The following is a 16,592-nucleotide window of genomic DNA, read 5'->3' as shown; positions in this document are numbered from 1 at the left end:
CGCGATCCATTTTATCTGCTTGAGCGTATTAAATTTTTTGGCAATAGCATTTTTCTATAGAGAGAGACATAACATAAACATGTCTGCTCTCTCTTCAGACTCAGTCCATTTGAATGGGCATGTCCTTGCAAACAATGTGCAATTATTTCAGTGAGCAAAACTAATGATCTCTCTATAGACAAAAGCAATTAGTTAGGCAGTTAATTGTTAATTATGGGTGGGGGGTGTCAACTATCAAAATCAGCTATTTCTAATTCAAAAATCTCTCTCCCGTCCCACTGGGAGTTTGATACATGTTGATGCCTCTTTTTTTACATAGCTTTTATAGTACAGTGTCCCTTTAAGAGACATTGCATATTCACGCTACACCAACTCAAAGGATCATCAAATTAAAGGGATATTGTACTCAAAATGTTTGTGTTTGTTATAGATTTTCAAACACAGTTTTTTATATGGGACATAAGTATCATGTCCCTTTAAGACTCAGTATCCCACATAGCTATTAGATCTCTTTAAATCATCAACATTTTCTGTAGTTGTACTTTCATCCCTCAGATGTATAGTTATATTCTTCTAGGAAACCACAATATCCAATAATCAATCATAGGAAAACTTCTTACATACGAATATCATCATTAATGCAAAATTATTAAGTTGCTTCATTTTGAAGCTGTCTTCTGTTCCTTAAAGGGACATGGTAATAATAGTTTTATACTATGCCTACGAAAGACCTACAGTTAAACATCTTAAAATATCTTCAGCACAGTAAAAAAAAAATTTCAGCACAGGAACAACTATCTTTCAAAAAACCAAACACTGTAATATATTTTCAAGCTTCTATTTTTTGATGGCACAGTGAAAAAAAAACCCAGTAACTGTCATGTCTTTAGAAAAGAAAAAGAAATATTTAAAAAAAAATAATTGATCATCAATTCTCACAAAATGTGTTTCATAGTTGTAATTATTTATTCAATCAAAAATAGCTGGTCTGTAATACTTTAAGAAATGAATAGAGAAAATAAAATGCAAAAAAAAAACTTGCAACTTGTTCAAATGTTAAAAATGTATTCATTTAACACAAGGAATCTGATTTATTTCCACAGCATTTTATTGTGGTTCAAGTGCCTATCCAGACTTGAAATGGAAGAAATCTTTACAGAGAAGAAGAGAGAAAAAGGAATTCTAAAGATTGTGACCAAACCCCTCTTCCATCTGCTCTTTTAGACATCTCCCCTCTCAGCTCGCCCCATGACTGACACGAAACACCTGCCGATCTTGAGACAAAAAGTCTCTTTTGTTCTAAAAACTAAAACGTGTATTGCATAGTTGCTTGGTACTTCTCAGACACAGTTATATTGAGTAATACAGCTTTGTTAAACCAAGCCACTAGCCAGTATGCTATTTTTAAGAGCATTAATAGAATAAAATTCCAAAGAAAAAAAAAATACATGTATTTTTTCTTAATCTATTAGGCCCCAAGGAACATATGTGAGATTAGCTGCAATCAGCATTTGGATTAAGCAACGTGAAGATGCTTCGTTTGGCCGTTCTGCGCTTTACTTTTTAATTGTTAACTTGACGATCAGACATTTTTTTTTTAATCTGCCTCTTTATATTAATTAGCCCTGAGTGAGATTAATCATTGGTACAGATGACACACTTTTGCTCATTACGGGCGAGATTACATATACGGTGCAGGCTTCAGCGTAACTGCTGAAACCTGCGTCGCCTGTAATTTCATCTTGCACATCGGGGAATCACATAAACCCCGCCGGCAGTTCATAAAGTGCCGTAAGTCGGATAAACTAGCAATATCCAGAAATATGCATAAGTAAAATAATAAACCAAAGTATCAAAAATAAAAAAAAGGCTTGCTGCGTCTGCCTATGTGTGGCGAGGTGAAAATGGAGTAAAATGTCTCAGTTTTTATCACGTAAGTCCTTGCGCTGAATAGGCAAGATTACATATGCTTTTTACTCGGTTTTGGTATCACATATACGGCGGCGCATATAAATGCGGCACATATATTTCACCCGTCACCCGCAATTTTTACTCCCATAAACTAACATAGAACCGCGTCGCAAATCGGTTTCACATATTCACTGCAAGGACTTACGCGTGGAAAAAGTTCTGCTGTATATCTCCGCACCGAGCCGGCATGGTCCTGGATGAAGGTGGAAAATTTCGCCAGTTCCAAGAAGACTTCACCGCCACCTGGAAGAGGACCTTCTCCGCCGGACTTCAGGAACGGTGAGTACCTATTTGTATTTTTTTAAATGCAAAAGAGCTGTTTATAATTTACAAAAGGCCCTTTTAAGGGCTATTGGTAGTTTAGTTTAGATTAGGGGGTGTTTTTATTTTGGAGGGCTTTTTTATTTTCATAGGGATTAGGTTGAATTTTTTTATTTTTGATAATTTGGTTTATTTTTGATAATTTGGTTTATTTTTTGTAATTTTAGATTAATTTAAATTTAGTTTTTTTTATTTTTAAAGAAGTTTTTATTTTAATTGTAACAGTATTTTTTAATTTAGGTAATTGGGATTAGTTTAGGTGTTACGTTAGGGGGCTAAGTAATTTAAATAGGTTAATTGCATTGTGGGGGTTTGGTGGTTTAGGGGCTGTTCAAATCAGCCAATAGGATTTTAGTAGCTCTCATCCTATTGGCTGATTTGAATTTGAAGATTCATATCAGCCAATAGAAATGCAAGTGACGCCATATTTAAATGCGTAACTTGCATTCAATATTCAGTGTACGGCGGTGATTGTACGAAGAGGATGCTTCACACTCCATGGCTCCACGGTCGCCAGTCTTCAGTTCTGTGGTTACCGGTCTTCAGTTCCGCGGTCATCTCTGCTTTGCACCGGCTTGGTCCTGGATGAAAGTGGAAGATGTTGCCGGTTCCAAGAAGACTTCACCGCCGCTTGTAGGAGGACCTTCTCTGCCGGACTTCAGAAACGGTGAGTACCTATTTGGGGCTTTTTTTGTGGGTGGGGGGGTTATTTTTTAGATTAGGGATATAACGGGCACTTGTAAAAGAGCTGAATGCCCTTTTAAGAGCAGTAAAAGAGAAGTAAAAGTGTTAGTTTTTTTTATTTTGGGGAGTTTGGTGGGTGGGGGGTTTTAAAGTTTTAGGGTGGGGACTAGTTGTTTTTTTTTAAGTTAAAGAGCTGTTTAACTTAGGGCAATGCCCTACAAAAGGCCCTTTTAAGGGCTATTGGTAGTTTAGTATTAGATTAGGAGGTGTTTTTATTTTGATAGCTTCTTTATTTTCATAGGGTTTAGGTTTCATTTTTTTATTTTTGATAATTTGGTTTATTATTTCATGAAATGTTAGATATTTTTATTTTTTGTAATTTTAGATTAATTTAAACTTAGTTTTTTTATTTTTAAAGTAGTTTTTTTTATTTTAATTGTAACTTTAATGTAGGTAATTGGGGTTAATTTAGGGGGTGTTAGGTTAGGGGGCTTAGTAATTTAAATAGGTTTATTTGCGTTGTGGGGTTTGGCGGTTTAGGGGTTAATAGATTTATTAGGTTAATTGTGATGTGGGTTAATGGCTGTTTAGGGGTTAATAGATTTATTAGGTTAATTGTGATATGGGTTAATGGCGGATTAGGGGTTAATACATATATTAGGGAGATTGCCATGTGGGTGAATGGTGGATTAGGGGTTAATAGTTTAATTAGGCATATTACTTTGTGGGGGGTTATCGGTTTAAGGGTTAATACTTTTATTATTAGTTGGGATGTGGGGGGATTGCGGATATAGGGGTTTTTACATGTTGGGTTTATTATTTTTCTTCTTAGGCGCCGGCAGTTTCTAAAGTGCCGTAAGTCCCTGGCGACTCCAGAAATTAGTATTCACGCACATTTCTGGAAATTGCTGGTTTATCCGATTTACAGCACTTTACGAACTGCCGGCGGGGTTTATGTGATTCCCCGATGTGCAAGGGGAAATTACGGACGACGTAGATTTCAGCAGTTACGCTGAAGCCTGCGCCGTATATGTAATCTTGCCCAATATGTGATACCAATTTGCAACGCGGTTCTATGTTAGCTAATGAAAGTAAAAATTGCGGGCGACGGGTGAAATATACGTTCCGCATTTATATGCTGTGCAGTATATGTGAGGTAAAAACCGGTGTTGCCCGCTTTTGCGGGCGACGCCACATATGTAATCTTGCCCTAAATCTTTTTAGCCTTTCTAGTCTGTGTATCTGTAAATTCTGTTTATTTTTTTATTTTTAACTTTTCTTCATATATTTTAAAAGGACATGGTACTCTCTCATTTGCTATCATGGAAAAAAGATAACTTTTATTTTTATTTGTATGAAAAAAATGGTTAAATGGATATGAAAATCCAAATTAAATTTCCATGACTCCAACACAGCGTGCAGTTTTAAACAATGTTCCAATTTACTTATATTATGAAATTTAGTTTGTTGATTTGCAATCCTGTATGTGGTAGCAGTGTTTGCAACAATATTTGTAAGAATGTTTCTCATTGTTGCAAATAACACTGTTTTATAGTGCTGAACAGTGTATAACATTCTAATAAATATTGTTGCAAACACTACTGACATATAGTGTATATGCTCCTGAGTTAGGGTGCTCCTGAGTTAGGGTGACCATATTGCCGCTTTAAAAAGGGACACATTTGAAAACTACATATGTCAGGGCTGTTTTCAGGGCTGTTTAAAGAAATGTTTTGTATAAGAACCCTGACATATGTATTTTTCATATGTGTTCCTTCTTAAAGCGGCAATATGGTCAGCCTATCCTGAGACCCTCTAAGTATTCTCTTCAATAAAGGATACCAAAAGAACAAAATAAATTTGATTACAGAAGTAAGTTGGAACATTTAAAGGACCAGTCAACAGTACAGGACACCATTATAAAATGATTCTGCTTAAAAATATAAGTATGTTGAACTGTACCTTTTTAATCAACAGCAAGCAGGCTCCATAAAAGAACGTTTTAAACATTTTATTGCTTTCCCTGTCTCCCATGGTCACGTGGCTGCAGTTCACAAATGAAAAATGCATATACAGTACGTATATGCATTTTCATTTCACTGCGCATGCGAAACCTGAAGTGGTAACGGCATTGCGCTTCTATGGTGGAGTAGTGCACATAAAAGGTTGTGCACTGTCCACAGAAGCAGAAGAGCGCCTGCGTGTTTGAAGACACAGAGAGGCCTATTTAACAAATGTCTGTCTGACCTGATCCGACAGTGCCGATCAGGTCCGACAGACATCACTGAATGCGGAGAACAATACGCTCTACGTATTCAGCATTGCACAAGCAGCTCACAACGGCGCCCCTTGCAGACTCGCGGCCAATCGTCCGTCAGCAGGGAGGTGTCAATCAACCCGATCGTAGTCGATCGGGTTGAATTGCGGCGATTCCTGTCCGCTTCATCAGAGCAGGCGGACAGGTTATGGAGCAGAGGTCTTTAGACCGCTGCTTCATAACTGATGTTTCTGGTGAGCCTGGAGGCTCGCCAGAAACACGGGCCCTCAAGCTCCGTTCGGAGCTTGATAGATAGGCCTCAGAATCTGCCTGCCTGTTAGTCTAGCACAGGTATGGTTTATTTTTGTGCTGCTCTGGGCTGCCAATGTTAATCTAATTTTAGCAATATACAAACACACATGCAAGATTAAACATGTTGCTTCTAATAAGTAACAAATACATTAGATTTATTTTTGTATTAAAGTTTGGTAATTTTTCTTTTTCTGAAGTAAAATAAGATGTATTTTCCCTTTGCCTAATGAAATCTGCAGGTCATGCATTACTTGATTTCCTCTTGTATGCACTATTGCAAGGAAAAAAATGTGTATTAAAGTTGAAACTGAATATATATATATATATACACATACACACACTGTAGATAACATGTGTGTGTGTGTGTGTATATATATATATATATATATATATATATATATAGTGGATGAAGATTGCATTTTAGTAGTAGGGCATTACTGCTCTTCAACAAAGGACACTTTCTAGTATTGTCAATTCTGCCTTATTCTCTTTGTTACCTTTGTTGAAGAGCAGTAATGCATTACTGGGAGATAGCTGAAAGTCAGTTGTGCATTGCAGCTCTTCAAAAAAGGACAATTAGAGAATGAGGGTAATTAGGTAAAACTTGTAAGCATCCTTTGTTGAAGAGCAGTAAGGCACTACTGGGAGATAGCTGGAAGCCAAAGTTCATCATCCACCAAACAGCAGCCAAAATAAAGTTGTGCATTAGTGCTTTTCAACAAAGGACACTAAGAATTTACATTTTGACTTTTGAATTATTTTTTCTCAGAAAACCAGTAGAGTGCTTATAAATGTATGATAAATAGTGATGTCGCGAATAGTTAGCTGGCGAATAGTTCCCGGCGAACATAGCTTGTTCGCGTTCGCCGCGGCGGGCGAACATATGCGATGTTCGAACTGCCCCCTATTCCTCATCATTGAGTAAACTTTGACCCTGTATCTCACAGTCTGCAGACACATTTCAGCTAATCAGCAGCAGACACACCCTCCCAGACCCTCCCAGCTCCTGGACAGCAGCCATTTTAGATTCATTCTGATCCTGCATTCTTAGTGAGAGGAGGGATAGTGTAGCTGCTGCTGATTTTATAGGGAAATGGATAGTTAAGCTAGTGTATTCAGTGTCCACTACAGTCCTCACCTGATCTCTGCTGTAAGGACAGCACCCCAAAAAGCCCTTTTTAGGGCTAGAACATCAGTCTTTTTTTTTTTTTGCCTGTGTAATTTTGACTGTGGAACATCAGTCTGCTAGTGTAATCTAATTGCAGTTGCCTGCCTGCAGTGCCACCACTCATATCTGTTGTAACAGTAGTGTAAATTTAAAAAAAAAAAAAACTTTTTTGACTGTGAAACATCAGTCTGCTAGTGTAATCTAATAGCAGTTTCCTGCCTGCCTGCCAGAGTGTGTGCCAGGCCCACTTGCCAACTAGTGCCACCACTCATATCTGTTGTAACAGTAGTGTAAATTTTAAAAAAAAAACCTTTTTTTGACTGTGAAACATCAGTCTGCTAGTGTAATCTAATTGCAGTTGCCTGCCAGCGTGTGTGCCAGGCCCACTTGCTAAGTGCCACCACTCATATCTGTTGTAACAGTAGTGTACATTTTTTTAAAAAAAAACTTTTTTGACTGTGAAGCATCAGTCTGCTAGTGTAATCTAATTGCAGTTGCCTGCCAGCGTGTGTGCCAGGACCACTTGCCAACTAGTGCCACCACTCATATCTGTTGTAACAGTAGTGTAAATTTAAAAAAAAAAAAACTTTTTTTGACTGTGAAACATCAGTCTGCTAGTGTAATCTAATTGCAGTTGCCTGCCTGCCTGCCAGCGTGTGTGCCAGGCCCACTTGCCAACTAGTGCCACCACTCATATCTGTTGTAACAGTAGTGTAAATTTAAAAAAAAAAACTTTTTTGACTGTGAAACATCAGTCTGCTAGTGTAATCTAATAGCAGTTGCCTGCCTGCCTGCCTGCCAGGGTGTGTGCCAGGCCCACTTGCCAACTAGTGTCACTGTGAAGCGGGCATAACCCTTACACTACCTGATCAATACAACATCATACCTGATGTTTTAAAGCACGTTATTCCAAACAATTTAGGAATGTTAGGTGATTTATGCCCTTTATGGATTAAAACCAGACTCTGCATCAACTATGTAATTTTCCGTGGGAGTTTTGCCATGGATCCCCCTCCGGCATGCTACAGTCCAGGTGTTAGTCCCCTTGAAACAACTTTTCCATCACTATTGTGGCCAGAAAGAGTCCCTGTGGGTTTTAAAATTCGCCTGCCTATTGAAGTCAATGGCGGTTCACCCGGTTTGCCTGTTCGCGAACAGTTGCGGAAGTTCGAGTCCGCCGTTCGCGAACGGAAAATTTTCAGTTCGCAACATCACTAATGATAAATAAAAATTACTTTATTTCAAGGACCAAACTGACATGAATGGGAACAGCTCCTGCTCTAAATGCTCTTCAGCAGAGCTTCTCCCTTTCATGCTGTGCCTGTTTGACAATGGTGCACACCCGAGGAGGGGTCATGTGTACGTGCGAGGGGGGTTCACGTGCACGCTCACATGCACACACAATGGGGGAAAAAACATAATTTATGTAAGAACTTACCTGATAAATTCATTTCTTTCATATTAGCAAGAGTCCATGAGCTAGTGACGTATGGGATATATATTCCTACCAGGAGGGGCAAAGTTTCCCAAACCTTAAAATGCCTATAAATACATCCCTCACCACACCCACAATTCAGTTTAATGAATAGCCAAGAAGTGGGGTGATAAGAAGGAGTGAAAGCATCAAAAATAAGGAATTGGAATAATTGTGCTTTATACGAAAAAATCATAACCACCACAAAAAAGGGTGGGCCTCATGGACTCTTGCTAATATGAAAGAAATTAATTTATCAGGTAAGTTCTTACATAAATTATGTTTTCTTTCATGTAATTAGCAAGAGTCCATGAGCTAGTAACTTCCACGCAAGAGTCACTAGAGAGGGAGGGATAACATAAAGACAGCCAATTCCGCTGAAAAATTAATCCACTACCCAAATCAAAAGTTTCAATTTTTAGAATGAAAAAAACTGAAATTATAAGCAGAAGAATCAAACTGAAACAGCTGCCTGAAGTAACATTCTACCAAAACTGCTACTGAAGAAAAAACATCAAAATGGTAGAATTTAGTAAAAGTATGCAAAGAAGACCAAGTCATTGCTTTGCTAATCTGATCAACAAAAGCTTCATTCTTAAAAGTCCAGGAAGTAGAAACTGACCTAGTAGAATGAGCCGTAATCCTCTGAGGTGGGGATTAACCCAACTCCAAATAAGCATGATGAATCAAAAGCTTAACCAAGATGCCAAAGAAATGGCAGAAGCCTTCTGACCTTTCCTAAAACCAGAAAAGATAACAAATAGACTAGAAGTCTATCTGAAATCTGAGTAGCTTCAACATAATATTTCAAAACTCTTACCACATCCAAGAATGTAAGAATCTTACCAAAGAATTCTTAGGATTAGGACACAAAGAAGGGACAATAATTCCTCTACCAATGTTGTTAGAATTCACAACTTTAGGTAAAAATTGAAATGAGGACAGCAAAAACCACCTTATCCTGATGAAAAATCAGAAAAAGGGAGATTCACAAGAAAGAACAGATAATTCAAAAACTGTTCTAGCTGAAGAGATGACTAAAAAGAACAATACTTTCCATGAAAGTAATTAATGTCCAAAGAAAGCATATGCTCAAACAGAAGAGCCTGTAAAGCCTTCAGAACCAAATTAAGACTCCAAGGAGGAGAAATTGGCTTAAATGACAGGCTTGATATGAACCAAAGCCTGAACAAAACAATGAATATCAGAAAGATTTAGCAATTCTTACTGTGAAACAGCACAGGAAAAGCAGAGATTTGTCCTTTCAAGGAACATGCAGACAAAAATTTATGAAGAAACTATAAAATCCTAGGAATTCTAAAAGAATGCCAAGAGAATTCATAAGAAGAGCATCATGAGATGTAAATCTTCCAAACTCGATAATAAATCCTACTAGACATAGATTTACGGGCCTGCAATATAGTAATAATCACTGAGTCAGAGAAACTTCTATGACTAAGTACTAAGCGTTAAATTTTCATACCATCAAATTAATAATTTGAATTCCTGATGAAAAAAACGAATGTTAAGATATAAGGTCTGGCCTTAATGGAAGTAACCAAGATTGGCAACTGAACATCCGATCAAGAACCATATACCAAAACCTGTGTGGCCATGCTAGAGCCACCAGCCACACCAAAGATTGTTCTCTGATGATTTTGAAAATCACTGTTAAAAGAAGAACCAGAGCTGAAAAAATATAGGCAGAATGATAATTCCAAGGAAGTGTCAATGCATACACTACTTCCGCCTGAGGATCCCCGGACCTGAATAGGCCCCTGGGAAGTTCCTTGTTTAGATGAGATGCCAACAGATCTATTTCTGGAAGCCCTCACATCTGAAAAATTGAAAACATATCTGGGTAAAGAGACCATTCTCCCGGATGTAAAGCTTGATTAACAGAGATAATCCGCTTCCCAATGTCTATACCTGGGAAAAAGACCACAGAATTTAGATAGGAGCTGGATTTAGCCCAAGCAAATATCCGAGATACTTCTGTCACAGCCTAAGGACTGATAGTCCCACCCTGATGATTGACATACGCCACAGTTGTGACATTGTCAGAAAAAAACAATAAACATCTCTTCTTCAAAAAGAAATCAAACTGAAGTGATAATGCACAGAGTTCCAAAATATCAAATGGTAATCTCGCCTCCTGAGATTTCCAAACCTCTTGTGCTGACAGAGATCCTCAGACAGCCTCCCAACCTAAAAGACTTGCATCTGTAGAGAACATGGTTCAGGTTGAAAGAACCGAAGAGACCTGTAGAACTAAATGATGGTGATCTTAACCACCGAATCAAAGATAGTTAAACATTAGGATTCGAAGATATAAAAAGTGATATCCTAGAATCCCTGCACCATTATTCAGCATAAAAAACTGGAAAGATTTCCTATGAAAATGAGCAAAGGGAATCGAATCCAATGCAGCAGCCATGAGACCTAAAACTTCCATGCATATATAGCAACTGAAGGAAATAATAGAGACTGGAGGTTCCGACAGACGGAACCCAATAAAATTGTCACTTGTCTGTTAGAGACAAAGACATTGACACAAACTATCTGGAAACCTAAAAAAGGTGACCCTTGTGTGAGGAATCAAGAAGCATTTGATAAAAAGAACCTCTAACCATGTCTTGAAGAAACAAAGTTGAATCATATGAGATTCCGCAGAACGAAAAGACTGAGCCAGTACCACGAGACTGTCCAAATAAGGAACACTGAGAACCTTGAAAAGATTCTTAGAAGTGTCGCTAGACCAGAAGGAAAAGCAACAAATTGTTAATGCTTGTCAAAAAAGAGAATCTCAAAAAGATATGCATCTATTGTATCTATTGTAAACAAATAATGCATCACTGACCAAAAAAGGCAAAATAGACTATATAAATACCATTCTAAAAGATGGTATACTTATATGACAATTCAGAAAGATTTTCTATCTTTAGAACAATGAATAGTCTTGAATAAAACCCCAAACCCATTTCCTAAAAAATGGAACTGGAATAAATACCCCAGAAAACTCTAGGTCTGAGCAGCGCTTAATCCCCAACGGGTGATCAGCCGCGTTTCATCAAAACCCAAAATATATAGGACTGAAACACACTTAAGGAAAGTGTTAGCCTTACTGGAATAGCTGGAATATAATAGAGAAAAAAATACTTCTCACAGACGGTTTTACTCTGAATCTTATTCTGTACCCAAAATCTAAGAAATTTGGACCGAATAGAACCAAACAAATTTCAAAAAAGTCTTAACCTGCCCCTTACCAGCCAAGTTGGAATACGGCACATACATGCAAATTTAGGGAGCGGATTTTGAACTAAAAAACTTCCAATTAAAAACATGTTACTTGGGTAAGAATTTAGGATTTCGTTCCTTAGTAAGAACAACAAAACTAATATAAGCTTAAAGTTTTAGTCTTAGAACTCAATCTTGAAGCCCAGAGTAACAGTTAAGAAATGAATCCAATTATGAACCAAATAATTGATTATCTTGGAAAAAAAGAAATATGGATTTTTTAGAAATCACAAAATTCTTCTAGTTAAAACAGCTAAAGACATAGATTAAACCTCATTTGCTAAAATATTTAATAAAATGACAACACAAATGAAATTATTAGCATGTTAATCAAGTTAAAGGACCAGTCAACACACTGGACTTGCATAATCAACAAATGCAAGACAACAAGACAATGCAACAGCATCTAGTCTGAACTTCAAATGAGCAGCAGTGATGTTGCGAACCTAAAAATTTCGGTTCGCGAACGGCGGACTCAAACTTCCGGTATTGTTCGCGAACCCGCGAACTGCGCGAACCGCCATTGACTTCAATAGGCAGGCGAACTTTAAAACCTACAAGGACTCTTTCTGGCCACAATAGTGATGGAAAAGTTGTTTCAAGGGTACTAACACCTGGACTGTGGCATGCTGGAGGGGGATCCATGGCAAAACTCCCATGGAAAATTACATAGTTTATGCAGAGTCTGCTTTTAACCCATAAAGGGCCTAAATCAACTAACATTCCGAAATTGTTTGCAATAACGTGCTTTAAAACATCAGTTATGATGTCGTATCTATCAGGTATTGTAAGGGTTACGGCCGCATCACAGTGACAGAGCAAACTCCAAGTGTTACGCACCGCAATCAACCGCAAACAGTCCACTTGCACAACCACGAGATAGATAGATTTGATAGATACATAGATTAAAAACTGAGGATTCAGAACAACAATTACCAAAAATTTAAATTTTTAATTATTAAGAATACTGTGACAACAAATATGATTGGTGTAAATATTTTGAAAGTAGGCCTGGCACACAGGCTTGGAAGGCAGTAGAAAAGTGCAATTCAATGGCACGAGCAAACTGAGGATTAAGATCAACAATCAAATTTTTTTTAATTTTAATTAGTAACAATACTGTGACAACAATTATGATTGGTGTAAATAGTTGGCAAGATGGCCTGGCACACAGGCTGGCAGGCAGGAGGTAAATGCAATTCAATGGCACTAGGAGACGGAATATTTGCAGTCCAAAAAATTATGATTTTTATTTTTTTATATACTGTTACAAGAATTATGATTGGTTCCACTAATTGGCTAGTTGGGCCTGGAAAACACGCTGGCAGGCAGGAGGAAAGTGCAATTCAATGGCACGAGCAAACTTATGAATCACAAGCGATCAATTTGGAATTTTAAAGATTAACAATACTTTTACAACAACTAGGATTTGTGGCACTAATTGGCTAGTTTGTGCCTGGCACACAGGCTGCCAGGCAGGAGGAAACTGCAATTCAATGGCGCTAGTAGACTGAATATTTGCAGTCCAAAAAATTATGAATTTTAATTTTTTTGATACTGTTACAAGAATTATGATTGGTGCCACTAATTGGCTAGTTGGGCCTGGCACACAGGCTGGCAGATATGAGTCGTGGATGGTAGGTAGGGCAGCAATTTAACACAGTATGCTGTGTAAGTGACAAAAACACAGGCCTGATAGAAAATTAAGTTAGATTACACTAGCAAAATATTTTAAAATTTTAGATTTTAATATTAAAATTATGTTAAGAAGTGCAATGCACATATGAGTGGTCGCACTGGCTGGCTGCTACGTAGGGCAGCAATTAACAACAGTATGCTGTGTAAGTTAGATAGACAGTTAGACACAGGCCTGATAGAAAATAAAAGTAGATTACACTAGCATAATGATTTAAAGACTTTTTTTGGGGAATTTAAAGAAAAAGGTTAAGCACATACATATGAGTCGTGGCTGATAGCCTTGGAAGGGCAGCTATTAAAAACAGTAGGCTCTGTAAGTCAGATACACACACGCCTGATAGAAAATACTATTAGATTACACTAGAAAAATGATTTAAATTATTTTTTTGGGGGGGGGGGTTAAAAAAAGGTTAAACACATATGAGTCGTGGCTCATAGACTAGGGAGGGCAGCAAGTAAACACAGCAGGCTCTGTATGTCAGCAAAACACACAGGCCTGATAGAAAATTATATTAGATTACACTATCAAACAAATTTAAACTTTTTTTTTTTATATATTTAAATTAAGGTGAAGAAGATATGAGTGGTGGCTGCCTGGCACAGACCAATTAACCAAAAGACTGAAAAAAAATGAGGTATATTAATGCTGCGTGAGCCTGACAGACACAGGCCTGATAGAAAATGTAATTAGATTACACTAGAAAAATGATTTAAATAAAAAAAATTAAATTTAAAATAATGTTATAAACGGATATTAACACTGGTGGCTGACACAGAGCAATGAACCAGAGTATATGCTGTGTGACACAGGCCTGATATAAAATGAAAAAAAATTACACTAGCAAAATAATTAAAATTTTTGGTTAGTTAAATTTAAACTAATGTTGTTAGGGAGATATCAGTGGTGGCAGTAATCACAGCATATGCTGTGAGCCTTAAACACACAGGCTGAAAGCCAGGCAAATGCTAATAAAAAAAATACGAAAAAAAAAAAAAAAACCGGCACGAAATATAGCCCTAAAAAGGGCTTTTTGGGGTACTGTCCTTGCAGCAGAGATGAGTGGAGTCCTTCTGGACTGTAGTGGACACTAAATACACTAGCCTAGCTATGTTTTTCCTATTAATGTCAGGAGCAAAAACACAACACGTCCTCTCATTAAGAAAGCAAGGTCGTTATGAGTCTAAAATGGCGGATTCCGAGTAGCTGGAAGGGTCTGTGAGGGAGTGTCTGATGTTGATTGGCTCTAATGTGTCAGACGGCTGTGACATACAGGGTCAAAGTTTCCTCAATGATGACACATAGGGGCGGATCGAACATCGCCATGTGTTCGCCCGCAGATGCGAATGCGAACAAGCTATGTTCGCTGTGAAACGTTCGCGGGCGAACAGTTCGGGACATCACTAATGAGCAGTAGATTTTGTCCCTTTAACAATGCTAAATAAATCATAATCCGATACTTGATCTTTAAGTATCCCAACAGAAAAATGAAGCAATTGCAACATCATCCAAATAAATCACAGGTCCAAGAAAAGTACCTGAAAATAAATAATTTTCCTTAAATAAGATACAACCATCTAAAGGAAAATAAATACTATTTTGCTATAGAAACAATAGCATATTTAGCAGGAGTAGAGATAGCCCCATAAAATTGGGGAACCCTCAAAACTGAAATTAACTGCCGGCAAAGAATATAATTAAAAAACCCTTGAAGAAGGAATAAAAGAAAATTCTCAGCCTATTCCATTCCCTAGTATCAGGAACTGGAAAAAAACCTCTGAAAACACAGAAGATTAAATAAGCAGAAATAAAATGCTAGCTAGTCTTGAAAAAGAACTAGTTACCTCAATATCCAAAATAATCAACACCTCTTCAACAAAGAACAAATGTACTCTAATAAAAAAAAAAGTAGATTTGTTAGTGTCAATATCTGATGAATAAAATTCTGAAAGAGAAAAAACACCATCAGAGAAGGATAATTCAGTATGTTGTTGGTCATTTGAAACTTCATCAACTAAAAAAGAAGTTTGAAAAAGACCTAAAAAATTTTATTAGAAGGCGCGATGTCAGACAAAGCCTTAACATAGAATCAGAAAAATATTCTTATAAATTTCTAAGTATATCTTGTACATAAGATGTAAAAAGAATAGCAATATATGAAGCATAAATACTAATAGATTCTGCGTGTAAAAATTTATCATGATAACTTATTACAAACCATGGCTAAAGATAAACATTCATAACATTAAAATAAATGAACTTAGCTTTGGTAGGACTGATATCAGTCAACAGGAATCCGTTAGCATGTTCTGATTCAGGAACAGTATACTAAATATCTTGCAATATGTAATAGAAAAAAACAACATATAAAGCAAAATTATCAAATTCCTTAAATGACAGTTTCAGGAAAGGGAAAAAATGCAAAATAAACAAGCCTCTAGCAACCAGAAGCAACAAAAAAGTGAGACTTAAATAATGTGAGAAAAAAGTGAAACAAGTATGACGCCCACATTTTTGGCGCCAAGTATGATGCCCACATTATTGGCGCTAAGTACAACGCCCATATTTTTTGGCTCCAAGTATAACGCCATATCCTCTGACGTCGAAACCGACGCCCACATTTTTTGGCGCAAAAAACGTCTGAATACACATGCGTCAAAAGAATGACGTAACTACAAACAACTTCCAGCGTCAACTACGACGCCGGAAATGACAAAATTTTGCGCCAAGAATGACGCAATAAAATGAAGCATTTTCTGCCCCCGCGAGCCTAACAGCCCGCAGGGAAAAATAGTCAATTGAAAATTTTCAAGGTAAGAAAAAAATATTTATTCATATGCATTATCCCAAATAATGAAACTGACAGTCTGAATGAAGGAATACTGATTATCCTGAATCATGGCAAATATAAGTTTAAAGACATATATTTAGAACTTTACATATAAAGTGCCCAACCATAGCTTAGAGTGTCACAAAAAATAAGACTTACTTACCCCAGGACACTCATCTACATATAGTAGATAGCCAAACCAGTACTGAAACGAGAATCAGTAGAGGTAATGGTATATGAGAGTATTTCGTCGATCTGAAAAGGGAGGTAGGAGAAGAAATCTCTACGACCGATAACAGAGAACCTATGAAATAGATCCCCTAGAGGAAGACCATTGTATTCAAATAGGCAATACTCTCTTCACATCCCTCTGACATTCACTGCACTCTGAGAGGAAAACCGGGCTTCAGCCTGCTGCGAAGCGCATATCAACGTAGAATCTAGCACAAACTTACTTCACCACCTCCATGGGAGGCAAAGTTTGTAAAACTGAATTGTCGGTGTGGTGAGGGGTGTATTTATAGGCATTTTAAGGTTTGGGAAACTTTGCCCCTCCTGGTAGGAATGTATATCCCATACGTC

This window comes from Bombina bombina, chromosome 2, assembly GCF_027579735.1.
Source record: "Bombina bombina isolate aBomBom1 chromosome 2, aBomBom1.pri, whole genome shotgun sequence".
NCBI classification, from domain to species: domain Eukaryota; kingdom Metazoa; phylum Chordata; class Amphibia; order Anura; family Bombinatoridae; genus Bombina; species Bombina bombina.
The sequence above is the reverse complement of the archived record's forward strand: the minus strand, read 5'-3'. Positions refer to the sequence as shown.